Source organism: Helianthus annuus, chromosome 14, assembly GCF_002127325.2.
Source record: "Helianthus annuus cultivar XRQ/B chromosome 14, HanXRQr2.0-SUNRISE, whole genome shotgun sequence".
In the NCBI taxonomy this organism is placed as follows: Eukaryota; Viridiplantae; Streptophyta; class Magnoliopsida; order Asterales; family Asteraceae; genus Helianthus; species Helianthus annuus.
In genome coordinates this window covers 143,588,079-143,600,007 of record NC_035446.2, presented here as the reverse complement: position 1 = coordinate 143,600,007, position 11,929 = coordinate 143,588,079, and positions in this window count along the sequence as shown.

Sequence of the window (11,929 nt, the reverse complement as noted above, 5' to 3'; positions counted from 1 at the left end):
TCGATTTTTCTCTAAAATTGATTTAAGATCAGGATATCATCAATTAAAGGTACAGGAAGAGGATATTCCTAAAACCGCATTCAGAACGAGGTATGGTCATTATGAATTTACTGTCATGCCATTTGGTTTAACCAATGCCCCAGCCGCATTTATGGACATGATGAACCGAATATGTAAACCATATTTGGATAAATTCATAATTGTCTTCATAGATGATATTCTCATTTACTCTAAAAGTAAAGAAGAGCATGCAAATCACTTGCAATTGCTTTTAAGTTTATGGAGAAAGGAGAAGCTTTATGCTAAGTTTTCAAAATGTGAGTTTTGGTTAGAACAGGTACAATTTCTCGGACATTTAGTTAACCATGAAGGAATTCATGTAGATCCAACAAAGATTGAGGCAATTACCAAATGGAAAACCCCTGAATCACCAACCGAGGTTAGAAGTTTCTTACGATTGGCCGGTTATTATAGAAGATTTATTCGAGATTTTTCTAGAATAGCCATTCCTTTAACTAAGTTAACCTGTAAATCTGTTAAGTTTGAATGGGGACCAAAACAAGAAGAAGCTTTTAAAATCCTTAAGCAAAGATTAACCCATACACCCATACTAGCGTTACCGGAAGGAACTGAAGACTTTGTAGTCTTTTGTGACGCTTCAAAGTTAGGTTATGGATGTGTATTAATGCAACGTCAAAAGGTTATAGCTTATGCCTCTAGACAACTTAAGAGTCATGAAGAAAATTATTCAACCGATGATTTGGAATTAGGAGCTATAATTTTTGCTCTTAAGATTTGGAGACATTATCTTTATGGTAGTAAGTTTACCATATTCACAGATCATAAGAGCTTAAGGTATGTTTTTGGGCAAAAAGAGTTGAATATGAGACAAAGACGCTGGATGGAGTTACTTAGTGATTATGATTATGATATCCAGTATCATGCAGGAAAAGCCAATGTGGTGGCTGATGCTTTAAGTCGAAAGTATCACGAAAAGCCAAAAAGGGTACGTTCTCTTAAATTAAATCTACAAGTAGATTTAAACGATCAGATTAGAAAAGCACAAGAATCAGTAATCAAGAAGGATACTGAAAAATTAAAAGGAATGACTAAGGAGTTAGAACAAGGAATAGATGGAATTTGGAGGTTCCATAAAAAGAGAATGTGGATACCTAAATTAGGAAATTTACGTCACCGTATATTAGAAGAAGCTCATAAGTCTAAATATACAATGCATCCAGGAAGTGATAAAATGTACCAGGATTTAAGGAAAAATTTCTGGTGGATAGGAATGAAAAAGGATATAGCAGCTTATGTTTCTAAATGTCTAACTTGCTCGCAAGTTAAAGCTGAACATCAGAAACCCTCAGGACTGTTGCAACAATTAGAAATGCCAGTTTGGAAATGGGAATTGATAACAATGGATTTTGTTACCAAATTACCCAAAACAAGAAAAGGTAATGATACAATCTAGGTGATTGTAGATAGGCTAACCAAGTCAGCTCATTTCTTACCAATGAAAGAAACCTTTAGTATGGAACAATTAGCCAAATTGTATGTAAATGAAATCGTTTCTTTACATGGCATTCCTTTATCAATTGTTTCTGATAGAGATAGCCGTTTTACTTCTCATTTTTGGTCAAGTTTCCAAAAAGCAATGGGAACTAAGTTGAACTTAAGCACAACTTATCATCCTCAAACAGACGGGCAAAGTGAAAGGACAATCCAGACGATGGAAGACATGCTTAGAGCTTGTGTAATTGATTTCGGAGGTAATTGGGACAAACACTTACCTTTAATAGAATTTTCTTATAATAACAGTTATCACACAAGTATCAATGCTGCACCATTCGAAGTACTTTATGGACGAAAGTGCAGAACCCCAGTCTGTTGGGCAGAAATTGGGGAAAAACAACTATCTGGACCCGAGATAGTACAAGAAACAACTGACAAAATCATTCAAGTCAAGGAACGACTGAAAGCAGCGCGTGATCGACAAAAGAGCTACGCTGATAACAGACGCAAACCATTAGAATTTCAAGTAGGAGATAAAGTACTATTAAAAGTCTCTCCTTGGAAAGGAGTGGTAAGATTCATCAAAAGAGGAAAGCTAAGTCCCAGGTATATTGGACCTTTCAAGATTCTTAAAAGAGTAGGACCTGTAGCCTATCAGCTACAACTGCCAGAGGAAATGGCAGGAATACATGATGTATTTCATGTATCTAATCTCAAAAAGTGCCTAGCCGATGAATCACTCGTTGTACTTCTCAAGGATATAGAGGTAAATGAACAACTCAAATTTGTAGAGAGACCTCTACAAATTAAAGATAGAAAAATTAAGAATCTCAAGCATAAGAGATTAGTTCTGGTCAAAGTGAAGTGGGACTCCAAAAGAGGACCTGAATACACATGGGAGCTTGAATCAGAAATGCAAAGGAAATATCCACACTTGTTCCAGTAGATCTCGAGGACGAGCTCTAAAACAAGGTGGGGAGAATATAACAACCCTCGGTAAAACCGACACCCTTATAATAATTTTGATACCCTAATATATCTTGAAATGTATCAATATATGCACCCCGTATATGAAAACCGAGCCCAAATTAGATTATAATATATAAAATAAATTAAAAATCATAAATATTAAGTTGAGGCGGGCCGCATAGACCCACCCCAATCACCTACGCGGGCCGTGTGAGTGTGTAACCGGACTCTGCTGAAATCCTTAGTTCATGCGGGCCGCATATGAGTTCGTCTAAGTTCATGCGGGCCGCGAGTGACCCAAGTTGTGGCACAGCCCGGTGAGGACACGTGTCATAACGCGTGTTGAACCTAGGTGGTGACCCGGATCAGCTACGCCTAGACCCCTAGGCCATGTGGGCCGCGTAAGCCTTGGCCCATATCCCACGCGGGCCGCGAGAAAGTCCGATAGCAGCCCTATAAATAGAAGGCAACAGGCCTTCAGTCTGCTCGCTCATTTCCTTTCTTTCTTTCTAAATTTCTGTAGTGGCGTTATTATACCCAGGCATTATACCCCCTAATTAGCGAGGTTCTGCTACGATGTAAGTATTATAACCCCTGGAGACGTATTAGATACGCTGCCCGATTGATCTAGGGTTCCGTAACGGCTGTCGTGGTTCTGCCCGACGTAGTCGTTGGAATACCGTCTCGGGGAGGGTATTACTAATGTTAAAATGGGCTATCATACTAACACACATGCATTTGTGTAAATTATAGATATTCACCAGGAAACCCTAAAGAATAACCTAAGACAGCAATGTGAGTGATCCTTCTTTTTATGAACTCATTTTAGTGAGTTGATTCACTTTTTGTTAAATGTTTTTACAAAACCTTACATACTTTTCCATGCGAATAACAGTTATTGAGTATTTGTAAGAATACAATTATCGTGGGTACGTTGGGGTTTTGTATACAAGATTTGTTATCTCCTGGTTAAGGAATAACATTTCCACAAGTCAGGACTGACAGTACCAACGGGTGATAATTGATATAACTTGGAAACAAATGTAATTGCGGGATCGCCCTCAATACTGTTCACTGTGAAATTATTTTCTTTAAATTGATTAAAATGGGATTCACTCACCAGTATTTCCCACTGAAAAAATGTTTTTAAAACGCGTTTCAAGTAACAAAATGTGAAAGCCAAATAGAAGCCAGCTGGACAGCACTAAAGGCTTGGAAAAGTGGCAATAAAGTTACCTAAGAATAAAATGGATGTTTTTATTAAATAAATAGGATTTATTCCTATAAAATGTGTGTACTTAAAACTTGGGTTTCACCCATATGTTTAATGTTATAAAACATGGTGGTTTACTCTGATTAAATATTTCCTAACTACGGTCCTGATGAAAATTTCCGCTGCCAAATTGGATAAATAAACGTGATACCACCGAAACTGGCTCACGGCCGCCCGTTCCCGGGAACTAGGGATCGGGGGTTGTGACAACTTTGTGAACCCTTCGCTTAATTTCAAAACACGGTGATACTTGTTTGATCACTTCTATTATTGCCTTGTTTCAATCACTACGACACCTTGTGGTGTTGGTGTGAACTTGCAACTTGTGCTAAATTACTATTAGTCGTTTTATGCGGAACTATTTATGCTTTTCATTTGCACACGTTATATACGGATTTAATTATTTATTTGTACTGAATCTGCTTTGTTGGTTTATCCTATAAAAGCAATCTTAACACAATCGTGTGCTAAGATAATGATACACAAATTCATGTCATATCTCAGTGTATCTCTTAATGGTTCTTACAACATCAATTGAGCACTTCATGATAATTATTGTTTTATCATTTTCGATCAAAAAACATTATTCAATCGGAAATCCTACTAGAATTGTTTGAAACAAACATTCGGATTTATTTCGTTGAACTTTCATTTGGTTTCAAGCATGGTGAACTCATTCAATCTCCGCTATTATTATTTCGATCACTACGACACCTTGTGACGTCGGTATAAACTTGTAGCTTGGGCTAATCACAATCATACGAATCCTTCAAAACCACGTATGTCTTTCCTTTGATTCATCATTCAAAAGTAGTCATAATACACTAAACTCTATTGTATTTCGGTGTATCCTTGCAACCAATAAATGTCAACCCATTGATTTTTCTCATGTCATAATTCAACAGTTGACAAATCATTTTCGTACTTCTATTTCATTCAAGCTTGTTGATTCTGAGTCTTCCTCAGTTGACAATCAGGGTAAGTTTTCTATTGACGGTAAATTCTATTGTTTCTAAAAATCATTTACAAATTGTAAACATTCACATCATTGATCATATATTTTTTGGCTTGAACCTAATCACCTTGGAAACTATATCTTTTCACCTCATTCATTTGAACATCTCATCTTTTGAAATATCCAGATTCGCTTCCTTGAAACTCTCAGTTAATTTCGAAGATTTATTCGGTCACAATAATTATTGAATTCTTTCAATCATTACAACACCTTGCAGTATCCGTAAAAATTTGTAGCCTGTTCTAATAATAAACCCTATTCATACGTCATTCGTTTGATTCGTCATTTTAATAGTCTTGATACAGTTATGTATTCAGACCATGATACACTAAATTCTATTGTATTGTCCAGTGTATCTTTACCATTCAGTAAACGATATTGATTTTCGGGTTGATCAATGACAAATCATTTTTTCATACTTCCATTCACAAACAAATAGAGATTTATCAATTCAGAATCTCCCTCAATTGATCAAAGTAAGTTCTTTCCTGACATTGAATCCTATTATTTCTACAAGTCATTTTCTTTCAAAATTCATGTCTATCAAATATCTTTTGATTTCTTCCCATGATATATTGTTTTTACAATAATTAAAAGGAGTAACGTAAACCCAAGAAGATATCATAGCCCAAATCTCGAGGACGAGATTTAAACCAAGGTGGGGAGGATGTAACGACTCGCCCAAAAATATCCTAGAACGCTCCGTAAGTGGAAACCCAAACCCCTGAAACCCTAATGTACATGAAAAACCAAGAAAACAAGAAATTTGGGTTTCAGGCGGGCCGCGTAAACCATAAGAAGAGTTTACGCGGGCCGCGTCAACTTAAAAATTATTCCGGATAAGCAGGGAGGCTTCACACGGGCCGCATAGGTGTTTCTCCAAGTTCACGCGGGCCGCGACAGCTCAACGATGAGCGAAAACCTGGTGCCGCCACGTGTCGATGACTCAGCCACCTTTTCTAACCCTCGCGGGCCGTGTAAACTCTTCTTAAGTTTTACGCGGGCCGCGTAAAACTCAAAAATCAGCTATAAGTAGCCGGGGCATGGGACTTTCACCTGTGCACGAAAATCTCATTCCAAAACGAAGTGTACTGCTCAAATTCGAATTTCCAAGTAGGGAAACGCTGCTACGAATCCAGGGTATTAACTCGATCATTGCTACGTTTCAAACTATTCAATTCTTTTCTTTCTTTCAGCTTTTATTATTGCAAATAGTAGCTCGGGATTATACTTTCTAAATCCCGAAACTCTGCCCGTTATTAGGGTAATAACTCTAATCACTGGTACGATACTTTATCTGATCGATTGAAACTATCCGATGGATGTTTAAGTGCTGCTCAAACTCGGGTTATACTTTGTCATTCGTTGTGAATTCGATGAATGTTTAAGTATCGCACTTTGTCATTCGTTGTGAGGGTTTTTATCTCGTGATTATCGTTAAAGTTGAATTGAGTTAATACACTAATACGAGTTCCCTCGTATCTAGAAATTAGAACTCGTAAGCAGAGAATTGGTAGAATACTTAATAGCTATGTAAACTTAGTTGTTAAGGAAACTTAGCAGTTAAGCTAGTTGAGTAGATTAATTAATCTGCTAAATAAGTTAAGTAATCAACTAAGCAAATTATAAGAGTTAAGATAAATTAATTAGTTAATTAATTAATTAAGTTAAGAAAGGTTAATTCAGATTAATTAAGCTAAGCGAGATTAATTAAGCTAAGCAAGATTAATTAAGCTAAATAAGATTAATGAAACAGCTAAGTAAGTTATTTAGTTAAATGGATAAGTAAACTTAATAGTTAACGAAACTTAATGGTTAAGGAAACTTAAATGGTTAAGGAAACTTAATGGTTAAGGAAACTTAATGGTTAAGGAAACTTAATGGTTAAGGAAACTTCCTAGCTAAGGAATGAATCTACCTTACCTATAAATAGGAAGCTTAGGATTCATTTTCCTTTGTTCATTTCTTCTATTCTTCTCTCTATACATTGGTGTTCTAACCAGTAATCACCAAAGCGATGTTCTGTCCGATCAATTCAGGAACCATCTAACGAATACCAAAGTGTTGTACTTTGTGAATTTCGTTAAACGGAATCCAAAGTACTATACTTTGTGAGTTCATTAAATGGATACCAAAGTACTGTCTGAATAAGACTATACTTTGTGAAATTCGTTAAGGTTCGAATCTCGTGATCATCGTTAGGTTTGATATGGTTTTACACAAATACGTATTCCATTCTGTTAAACTATATGTTTAACCATCCGAATACTCCCAACTATACGCTTACAATCAAAATGGATGCTTAATCATCAGAAGATCCAAAATAATAAAGTATATGCTTAATTATCAGAAGGAGTAGAACCAAGAAGCTTGTTAAATCAATACTGCATACTTATACTGTGAGTCATTCTCTTTTTATCAATTGTTTTACAATATTCCAAATTATTTTCAAAAGTTATAATTACAGGGATTAAGTCGTGGTTATCTTGAATCACTGGCTAGTGGGGTATTGTGCACATTACTAATTTCTCACGGTTAGGCTAATAAGCCCTAACACGTCCCGGTTGTCCGTTTTTCATCCCGGTGGCCCGTAAAGCTCCCAAAAAGCACCTTAAACTTCTCTAGACCTGCAAAATATAAATCTAATCAAAAGTAGGCTTTTCAAGATTAAAAGTCAAGTAAAAATCCAAACTTAAACATACACAAGCACCGTTATTTGACCACGTATCAGTAATGTTTGGAATATCACACATTTTAGAAACACAACTTAAAAACTGATGTATGAATGATTGGTCTCAATCTCTAAACCACGTCTACTAGCACCGACATTAGTAACATACTCGATATTCCCATTAACAACCTGCCACTTTCCACCCATATATACAACAAAATTAACCTTCATGTTTGTAAATTAACTACCAAAAAACGTGATTTTACTGATTGTGACAAAAAAAAAACTTTTAAACTTAGACTTTATAACATGTGCACTAGAAATAAATATCAAAAGCATGACCCACTTGGAAAAAAACTCGGAATTGTACGGATTCGGCTTAAAAATGTACGGAAACGGCTTAAAATGGTAGTGTACGGAAACGGCTTCAGCCGTGTGGAAAGATCTCGGCTAAGAACTTTCATCCGACTTGAGATGCTAAAAGGGCTTAAGCCATGTGGAAAGATCTTAGCTGAGAACTTTCAACCAGCTCACCACCATTGAACCGACTCAACCCACAAGCATATTGAAACGGCTCGGCCGAGATCTTTCAAGCAAATGACGGCGTTTGAAATGGATGTGAGCCGTTTCATGACTTTGTCGGACACGTTGAAAGCAGAGATTGGGGGAAGCCTAAGCCGTTTCACAGCCATGAAACGACTCGTAACGACGGTTCACATGGCTATTTTTGAAAAAAAAAGACTGGTCAACGGCTAGTTTCGAGATTTTCCCGTTTTTTTTAATCTGGGATAAGGAGGTGGGTGGTGGAGGTTGATTGAAGAGAGTGGGGGGACAGTTTGACCAGTGGATTTATGTGAATCATATATAATTTTTTTATTTACTTTTTTAAATAAACGAGTAAATTACTGATCTATCCTCATGTGCAAGTCACATGACCAGACTTCACTTAAAATTTTAAGTTGGTTAGTGTTAAAGGACAAAATGTGTAGTGAGTTTTGCAAATAAAGGATTATGACTGTAATTATTGAAGTTAAAAGCTATCCGTTGCAATCCGGTATAAACATAAAGGACGAAAAGTGAAATTTACCCTACAAATTATATTATATATACAACTAGGTGATGTCCCGCTCGCGTTGCAGGGCGATGGCCGAATAATTTTCAACTAATTAAAAAACAGTACTATAGTTTTGCTTAAAAGAAAAAGTAAAAAGAGTTTTAGGTAGCTCATTGACACGATTTTTAGCAAGTCATATTTTTATTTTTACTTGTGGGAAAAATAAAATTTTTTTCCCGAGGGTAAAATCCTAATTTTTAGCTAGGGAAAACCATATTTTTATTTTGCACTGGGGGCAAAAACTTAATTTTGAACTGAGGGTGATATCGTAATTTTGAACCGGGGGGGTGGGGGAATCGTAATTTTGAACTGGGGGCAAAGACATAATTTTAAACTAGGGAAAAAACCGTAATTTTAAAGTGGGTATAAAATAATAAACTGGTGTAAAATCGTAATTTTGAGACGGAGGAAAAACAAAATTTTATTTTGAACAGGGGGAAAACGTAACTTTAGCTGAGGGTAAAAGCGTAATTTTTTTACCAAGGGCGAAATCGTATTTTTTACCTCGGTGCAAAATGTAACACCTCGAAATTTTGTGTCCAATAATGTATTGACACGTGACATGAGTTTACACGTGGTATTAAACATTAAATAAAGGACTAAAGTTGACAAACCTTGAAAGTATGTAAATTCGAGGGTTAAAATGTCAACGAGGGGTAAATATACTATATAGTAACCCTAAGTGATGCTCGTACCTTCAAACGAATAAATCATGGATCGTACGGAGCGAAACGCGGAAGAAAGTGAGAGATTACAAACTACAAGGGTTAAATGTGTCAACATGTTTAATTTATACCTCTGAGTGACCATTTGACGAACCCGAGACTTTGTAACAGTAAAATACGCTCACTAGAATATACGATATAAATTTCGCGAAGTTCCGTTTTAAAACGAGAAAGTTATGATCAAATTCGTATGCGAGGGGTTAAAAGCGTCAACAATAAAAGTTAAGGCTTTTCGAATAGTAATTAAACTAACCGAGGACTTAACGGCACGGGTAAAAGTCACGAGGCCCTTATTCGTAATTAATCTAGGGCCAAATCGCAAAGTTACCCCTTCGAAACCGAAAGGTCAGGTTAATGATGATAAAAGATTTGAAAATCTTGGTTTACAGGCCTCAGGCGGGCCGCGTTAGTGAAACAAGAAAGCTAATGCGGGCCGCGAGCCACCTGCAGATCCGTTTGCTGACATTAAGATTCAGGCGGCCCGCGTGAGCCAAGCCTGAATCCTGATGCGGGCCGCGTGAGAGTGCCAGATGCAGAAAGTTTGGACAGATTCAATGTTTGAGCTTGTAAACGATCATTGATGCATTAATTGAAGCATGGGCGCCCTCTACATGTCCCCTAGCACCCAGAGACACCTGCTAATCATCCATGAGCAATCCTAGAGTGAGTTGTAATGATCTTGTGCACCATAATTCACTATAAAAGGCAAGGCATTGCACCAATGTGAAACACACCTCAAACCTGCCTTCTAGTTCATATCTGGAGCTCTCAAGCATTCTTCTAACATCCCTAGTCGTGCACCAAGCTTCTGTAAATTGCCTAACCCTTTGTGGTTTCGTTTTTCCATAGTTTTAGCTTAAAAGTCAATCCATCGTAATTAACGATTGACTTTACGATAAATCACAAATGGTCCAGTGGTTTGTCGAATCAAAGGTAGTTATATGTTGGTAATCATGTAGGCTCTAAACCCCTAAAAGGGCACCCTCTGATTCCCACTCTAACTAGTCCGAATGTCGAGTCAAACGCGCTTAGAAAAAGTCAACAGAAATGCTATTTTGCGATTTAATGCATAATCAATAATGTAGATGGCATGTAACCTGTTTTGACACTCATAAAACATGATAATAAGTATATTAACTAGTCTAAGCTTGTTTGATCCGACCATTTACTGTTTTGACCCGGTTCGGAGCCGAAAGTCGCAAAACTTTGACTTTTGCTTTGACTTCAGCTCTGACCCGTTAAAGTATGATTTAGATATGCCTTAGGACTCTCTTAGGACCAGGTTACATGATGGTATAACCCTCTGTGACCGGTTCGTTGTTTGTCCGAGTCTTTTACACCTTTCCGTTAAATACTTAAAAGTTGACCGTAACGCCCTTTTTAATTTAAAACGAGAATTTCGGACATGTAAAAGGACCATAACCGTGGTTACTGATTTCTAAGCGTGTCCCTAAAATTTCACGTCAATCCGAGGTCCAGAATAGGTGTTATGCTAAATAGCGCAAATTACGGAAACTTTAGTAATTAAATAGCGCAATTAGCATAACGCCTATCTAAACCCAGATTTCGACACCAAACCTTTTACACATTGATGTAAAATAATATTTTGGGATTTTTAAAGATTTTTAATTATTTTTAACCTGCTCATAACCTGCGGTTATGGCATCGGTTCGGTAAATACCGAATATACCCTTTTCGGCCATAACTTGAGTTCTACAAGGTCTTTTGACCCGATTCCAGTTGCTACCGATTTTAAATAATAAATAAAGTATTTTGGTCTTTATAAACTGTTTGGGAAACTCAGATTTCCTATAGAACTCAGAAACCTCTTTTAAAATCTTTAAAAAGACCGAAATACCCCTACGGGGCATAATATGAACTTAAACTCGTTACGGGCATTATGGAAGGTATCCTACTGATACCACAACCTCTTTAAAGCATATTGACTTAGGAAACCTATGTAGGACTCTTACGGTTACCCGTTGCGCCTTTTGCGCGCACGGTTCGGCTTATGTAACTAGTTTACATAAACTAGCCGAAACGGGTCAAACCATATTGTTTTGACCCCAAAATTCAGAGTGTGGTTATTATACCCATATAAAACAAGTCTTCAAACTTGTTGGGTTCAAATCACATTCCATTCCCGGTTTTCGCCTTTCACGCGATTAAACCGTAATTATCCTTTGAAACTGACCGGTCTAAGCTACGGCTAAATTAAAGACCCGTTAGGATTCTAATAGGTTATTTTAAACCTTCGTTCCAGAATAGGAGACCAGTAAAAGCTATTTGCAATTTATTCGATTAAGGATTTATACTTGCAAGAGTAAATTGCCATTTTAGTCCCTGCGTTTTGTCCAAATTTGCCATTTTAGTCCAAATAGTTTTTTTATTGCCACTGGGTCCCTGACTTTTACATTTTGTTGCCATTTTGATCATTTTGCCTAACTCCATCCAAAAACCCAGTTTGTAACAGGGGTATTTTGGGGATTTCCTTAAAAAATGTTTTCAGTTGCCATTTTGATCCAATTCCAAAAAATCAAAAAAAATCCAAAAAATCAAAAAAATTCCAAAAAAATCTAAAAATAAAAAAATTCTAAAAAATCATAAAAATTCTAAAGAATTAAAAAAAAATCTAAAAATAAAAAAA